Here is a 7,218-nt window from a genome sequence, read left to right as displayed (position 1 = left end):
GTTTCACATTTTTCATTTCTGTCATATTGAATGATAGGTCTGCTTGGGGATTGTCTATTCTAATTCATATTGGCCAGTTTCTATCATCATACTGTCTTAATTACCATGATTTCATAATATATTCTGATAACTGGTAGGGCAAGTCTTTCCTCCCTTTTCTTCTTCAGAAATATCTAGGATATTCTTGGCCCTTTCCTCTTCCATATTAGTTTACAATCAGTTTGTTAGGTTGAATTTTAAAAAAGCTCTATGGAGATTTTGATTGAGGTTGAATTGAATCTAAAATTAACTGTATTAAATATTTCTATTTGGAGACATGGGATAGATATGTCTCTATTTATTTAAATCTTTCATACCTTTCAGTAAGGTTTTCCCCCCAGCTTTTAATTTGGGAACAATAATCAGGACTCTATATATCCACAAGAGTAGTAAATCAATACCTGCGCACCCTTGAAATGTTTGCTTTAGCTCTCTATATTTATATAAGTATTAATGTATTCTTTTGTTCTGAACAATTTGAGGGTAACTTGCTCTCAAGTTATGAAATTATACTCCCAAATATTTCTGCATATAACTCCCAAGTACATAGATGTTCTTCTGCATGAGCACAGTGTAATGATCATATTCAGGAAATTTGACACTGATGCATTATTATTTTCTAATATAAAGTTCTTAATAAAAAGTCTTCAATTGCTCCTTTAATGTCCTTCATAGCTGATTTAAAAAGCATCAGGATCAAATCAAAGATCTCACACCATATTTAATTGCTTTTTCTTTTTTCTCCTTTAATCGAGAGCAGTTCCCCACCTGTCATTAACCTGTGTGAATTTTTGTCTTTTGTGATATTTTTGAAAGTACAGGCCAGTTGTTTTGCAAAAATGTCCTTTAATTTAGATTCCAAATGGTTGTCAAATATACACTCCCACCAGGAAGTGTTGTATGATAGGAATTCCTCAAGGTTAGATTCAGGTTAAACAAACATTTGTGGCAGGAATACTATAACACTGAGATGTCCATCTCAGTGTATCACATTTGAGGGTACAGTGTCATCTGTGTAATTATTGGTGAAGTTAGATTTGATCATTTGGCTGAGGAAGTATCTCTCAGTAATTTATTATAATTATTTGCATGTAGATCTTACACAACTTTTAGTTACTATTATGCCTAAGTACTTTATAATTTTGTTGCTATTATAGTTAGAATCTTTTAAATATTGTTTTCTATGGCAATTGTTGGTTGCTGGTGTATAGAAATGCAATGACCTTTGTATATTGCCTTTATGTCCAATTGCCTTGCTCTCCTAATAATTCTAATAATTTGTGGATTTTTTTGTTTTGTTTCATTTTATGTGGACAATCATATTATCTGTGTTTAATGACAGCTTTATTTCTCCCTTTCCAGTCATTTATGCCTGAATGTCTTTTTCATTTATTAGGGTTGAAGTTTCTCCTTTGTGCTCTCTCAGCCCCAGTGCTTCCCTGTCATGCAAAAAATTTTCTCTTCTGAACTTAAATTCTAAGGAAGGACCAAATATGTGTGTTTCCCTGCCAGTTGGTCCCTGTCTTTGTCTTAACTTCTTTCTGTTCCTGTGAGTCTTTGTCAATATCCATGTCCTAAGAAATTTCTATAGGTTGTGGGAACCAGGATAAATTTCTCTGGTGGAAACCCACCTGTGGAGTCTAACAAGATTAGTGGGGTGAAGTTAAAACAAAGCTTTGAAGGTGAGGGCAACTTCTTCAGGAGTTGGTCCAGGAATTCCAGTGAGAAGGTATTACAATGTGTGGCAAGGTCTTGAGAGTCTTACCTGAATACAGGGTGGGCTTATGTTCAGAGAGAGCTGTGGCTTTGGCTGGTTGACTCTGTTGACCTCCTACCACTTTTCCCTGTTCACTGCTTTGGGGGAGAGGGGATTGAGGAGCAGAAAGGATTATGCCAAGAGATGCTGTGATTGGAGACCTGTAGGTCATCCTGGGCTTGGCTCTATCCTCTGTTGTTTTAGGGCTGAACAACTGGGTCCTTGGGACAGGCTGGCACAACAGCAGGTCTTTCCTTGACTCCTCCAGTCATGCACAGTCCTCATCCCACCCCATCAATACCTGCCTGAAGCATGGCTGCCTCTCCCACCAGAGTGGCGCTCCTCAAGGGCAGGGCCAACTTCTTATATCTTCCTGTGGTCCCTAGCACCCAGCACGTTGGGGAAGGGACATCAGAAAATGCTTGATCACTAACATTTGTGGGGTAGCTCAGATCATGTCTGTCCACAGACATTATCCAGGCATAATCTCTTTTTCCAAAAGTCACGACAATTCTTTGAAACATGGTAGGGATCATCACCCATTTTATAGCCAAGGCAACAGAGGTGCAGAGAGGTGAGCGATACATCCAGTTTCACACTGCTGGTAAGTGGCTGGCAGTCTATATGCTGCTTCACATCTGCTGCCTCTGGAGGGATCCACATCTGGAGGGAGGCTGGTGTCCTCCCACTGGGGAATGCTCAATGTAGGGAGACTCCTACTGTGGTTGGGGAGATAGGGAGCTCTGTCTGGTTTCAGCCTCCTGTGATTCTTTCCCCGGTGGTGTCTGTTCCTTTTGGCCAGCAGAGGGAAGCACTGAAACACAGAACTTTCTAAAGTCCAGGACTGCTTTGGGTTCACCCTCCCTTTCCTCCCTTTCCACAGTCAGAGCCTCGGCAGAGTTCTAGGCAAGTAATAATGACTGCCGTTTACTGAACGCCTACTATGTGCCACAATTATTATCATATATATTATTTTTAATCTTTAAAACAACTGCACGTGGAAGGGAGGACAGTCTTCATTTTCCGGATGGGGAAACTGGCTCAGAAATTAAGTCACTTTCCTGTGGCCGTGGAACTGGTAAATGGTATACCTGGGATGTGAACCAGGTCTGCTGGTTCCAAAGGATTGGTGTGTCTCCCTTAGCAAGTTCAGGACAAATGTCTGTTGAACAAACTTGTTGAATGGAGTCAAGGCAGGGTCCTCCTCCCTCCCAGACACACTACTCCTCCAAGCCATCCTACTTCTTGGGCTTGACACCACACAGAGCTGAGTGCAGATCTCCAGCTTGAGGAGGAAATCACCCTGCTCCCTGCCTTCTACCTCCTGATTCTGTCACTGCCCAAAGTCTCCCATAACGTCTTTTTCTTCTTTCTTTCTGAAGCTGCCTCCAATGCTTCTTTTCCATCCAAAGCTGGGACAGGAAACAGGAGCTTGGGGCTAGAGTCTGGGACACTGGACTGGACTGGACTGCTGACCTCTGACCTCTGGTCTTGCTGCTGCTAGTCTTACACCCAGGTGATCCTCAGTGGCCACTGCCCTAGTATAAGCCTCCACCCTTTCTTGTCAGCCCTCCTCACTGCTCTCCTACCCTCTAGGCCTTTCCACCTCTCCACATTAATCCCCACATTAGCCAGAGTGGCTAATGCCTCAGTTCCCTTCAAATCTTTCAGCCCTCCCCATGGCCTCTAGGGTAAAGCCCCAGCTCCTCAGCCTGGCCTGCAAGGCTTGGTGTGATCTGGGTCTGGCCTGCCTCTCCAGCCTCTTCCTTCAGTCTGCCCCATCCTCATGCCCAGTGCCCCGGCATTACTCAACAACTGGCTGGCTGTCCCCTACCTCTGTGGCCTTGGCCATCCACATTATTTTCTCTGCTAGGGAAGGCTTGCTTATCGTTCCAGACTCAATTCTAGTGACTCTCTTCTGGGCATGCTTCCATGACCTCTCTTTCCACCCCAGCTGGAACAAATTCCTCCTCCACTCCCTTCCCTGTGGTTCCAGTAATGGGAAGCACTTCCCTGCCCTAATTCGTTCTGTGTTTTTCTCTCCCACTCCTCTGTGAGTTCCTCCATGTCTGAGATAGTTCTGTGTCCCCAGCACTCAGTACGGGGCCCAGCACATAGTAGTAGCTTAGTGGGTGTCTGTTGAAAGCATGATGGCTTTACTGCTCAGGCCTGCGGCTTCAGGCTCCAGCTGCTGCAATCTCCTCTGAAGTTATGGGGAAACTGGGCAAAGTTGTATGAAGAAAGAGCTTCAACGTCCCTGCTGGTCAGGCTCCCCCTTCCTCTGGACACCCTTCCACATTGAGTAAGCATCCCCCACCTTATCCCACCATGGCCACAGGGAGATCCTGCCTTGGAGTTCTGCCTTGGCATAAGCCTTGAGGCACATTCCCTCCTTCCTTCTCTCCCAACCACTTCCCTCTCCGAAAGTCTGCCAAGAGTCTATAAAATGTGCAGCTCCTGGCATCCCCTGTTGCCTCCTGGCTTTACTCACCTTCTGTTGTCAATGGTCAGGAGAGAGGGTGAGGGAGCAGGTGGGGTTGGAGATAGGAGAGAGTGGAGGTGGAGAGGGTGAGTCATACCTTGATGTTCTAGGGCTTCCATCTTCTCGGTGAAGGGGCAAGGAGAAGTAACTCCTCCTCTTTGGCACTTTTTGCAGGGAAGGGGATGAATGATTTAATATCAGGAACCCCGACATCTTCCCTGAGGGAAGGTCCTCAGAGGCACCTAGAGCCAGCAGGTGCCTGCTTTTTAGCAGAACCTGATTCACATTTTCTGCCCTTGTCTTGTCCTCTCCCACTCACAGACATGTTTGCATTACATGAGTTCTGATTTGCTTTACTATTTGTGGAGGGATTCACTTTTCAATCCATCTATGCTGATTTTTTTTTGCGGTACGCGGGCCTCTCACTGTTGTGGCCTCTCCTGTTGCGGAGCACAGGCTCCGGACGCGCAGGCTCATTGGCCATGGCTCACGGGCCTAGCCGCTCCGCGGCATGTGGGATCTTCCCAGACCGGGGCACGAACCCGTGTCCCCTGCATCAGCAGGCGGACTCTCAACCACTGCGCCACCAGGGAAGCCCCAAGATGATGCTCTTAATTGGAGTTTTTGGCTGCCCCAGGCAGCTAGTATGTCTGATGAGGAGGTAGTGGGGGCCAGGCAAGGCTTGGTCAGTGTGTGGCTTGAACACCAGGTGAGGGCTTGCCCTTCTCAGCCAGACCCCTGAGGGCAGAAAGTATTGGGAACTTACATCTGGAAAATGCCAAGAGGGGTGGAGCTGGACAGGGTCTGAGGGGAGGGCTATAAGAGTCCACCCTCATGCGGAAACATGCCCTCCTACCTGGGTTCCTCCAGAGGGGAACAGAAGCCCTGTTTACCTGAGGTCACACTGCCATTGGGTCTAGCTGAGGGAAAGCGCTGAGTCATTTATCCCTAGTAGGAGAGGGAAGGGAAAAGTAGGAAAGAAGAGAGGAAGGAGAGAGGGTGAGAGACAAGTAAATTGGTCTTTTTGGAATGTCAGATGGAGTTTTCTCTGATGTGCCAAACACACCCCTCCCCACTATGTGTTCTAAAGCAATTGAGAAATACTCATATCTCTTTTCTTGGTACCTGGGAAACTAGGTATTTACACAGGGTTCCCAATTTTTCTGACTCTCCAGGACCAGGCTGGTAGAGCTGACCATTGACTCAGGGTCCACTGATCTAATCAGGGCAATAAAACGGGAGTAGCACATACATTTATTATTTATTTATTTATTTATTGGCTGTGTTGGGTCTCCGTTGCTGTGCGTGGGCTTTCTCTAGTTGCAGCGAGCAGGGGCTACTCTTCCTTGCTGTGCATGGGCTTCTCCTTGCAGTGGCTTCTCTTGCTGTGGAGCATGGGCTCTAGGCACGTGGGCCTCAGTAGCTATGGCACACGGGCTTCAGTAGTTGTGGCTCGCAGGCCCTAGAGCACAGGCTCAGTACTTGTGGTGCACGGGCTTAGTTGCTCCACGGCATGTGGGATCTTCCCTGACCAGGGCTTGAACCCGTGTCTCCTGCATTGGCAGGCAGATTCTACTTTTGTTTGTTTGTTTTGCGGAGAAGGTAAACTTGTATTTTATTTTGCCCAAGGAGGGGAACAGAAATCACCTTAATATAACATTGCCTTTCCTGTTGTCGCAGTCACAGTCACATCAGCAGGCCAGAAAAGCCATCCCATTCCTGCGGTAGGCACTTGTGAGTGCGGAAAGGGGGCCAGTCTTGTGGCCGTAGTGTCGAACGGCCTCTCTGATGTGACAGGGCTGGATGGCATTGCTGTGAGCCTCAACACCACAGGCCGCGGTGCTCTTTTTTCTTTTCCTTCATTTGGTTTTAGCTGAGTCTTGTCTAGCACTCCCATTCCCTAGGGATCCAGATGTGGTTCTCCCTGAGAGCTGTGATCCAGATGATGGAGCGCTTGGTGTAGGAGGAGGTGTGTTCTCAGGAGAGTCTGGGTAGGACCTCAGGCAAGATCCCTCAGCAGAGCTGTGATACTGAATGAAGGTGGCAGAAATGGCATGGCTGAAGGGGTCTCCTGCCTTGGTTACCACGTCCTGCCTCATGAGAAGAGCCAGGTCCACTAACTGTGCCACAGCTTCGTACCTAAATATGCTAAAATTTCCATAGCGACAACATTGGGCTTTATCTCCATCCTGCTGCAGTCCAACCAGTCTCGAAATTTGGAGGATTTTCTGGAGAAACTTAATTGTCTACTTTCGCAGAATTCTGCATATTGAGCTGAATCCATACTTCGAGTTTGTCTTTCTGCTCTCTCCATTCTTTCTTGTTTAACTTCATCAATTTCATCATCTTCAAACATTGCCAAGAATTCTCCTGTTTGGTCAATAGAGTTGAGAAAGTCTTGAGCGATTTTTTGTCTTTTGTTCACATTATTACTGCCACTCAATTTGTCTTCCAGAAGGTCATCCTTGTTGATGCCTTTGACAATCTTTGATTTGTAGTCTCGGAAAAACACGTACTTTAGCAGTCTTCTAAGTTTTTTCTTATCTTTGTGCATCAAAAACAGAAGATCTTCAGCAGAGATTACCCTTGCTCCCTGAAGTTGATAAACCAGCAGCTTGCTGTAACAGGTTAATTAACTGAGTGTGTACTACATCTTCTACCAAAACTGCTGTTTCACGGAGAGGCCTCCTAGAATCACCTAAAGAAAACCCATATATTTTGGCAAGATGCACTTTCTCCAACCACCGCTAGATGCATCCAAATGCAGTGGCAATGGACAGCCTCTGTCTCACAACATACTCTGCAATTCTGCTGCAAAGCTTATAGACTTCCCTGTTCTTCCACTACTTGAAGTGGCAGTAGACATTGGGCTGGCTGCAGTATTATTCGTCTGTGGCTTAAATGGACAGGTCACTTGCTGGCCTTATTCCAGATAGCTCAT

The 7,218-nt window shown here is 46.2% G+C and overlaps 1 pseudogene; it reads right to left on the bottom strand.

The window, feature by feature from the left end:
* Positions 1-5,963: 5,963 nt before the first annotated feature.
* Positions 5,964-7,015, bottom strand: LOC111175419 (transcription initiation protein SPT3 homolog pseudogene; annotated as a pseudogene).
* Between the last annotated feature and the right edge of the window lie 203 nt (positions 7,016-7,218).

This window comes from Delphinapterus leucas, chromosome 1, assembly GCF_059928025.1.
Source record: "Delphinapterus leucas isolate spDelLeu-1000000601 "Yukka" chromosome 1, BTC_Dleu_Yukka2, whole genome shotgun sequence".
NCBI classification, from domain to species: Eukaryota; Metazoa; Chordata; class Mammalia; order Artiodactyla; family Monodontidae; genus Delphinapterus; species Delphinapterus leucas.
This window is presented reverse-complemented; position numbering and strand designations above follow the sequence as displayed.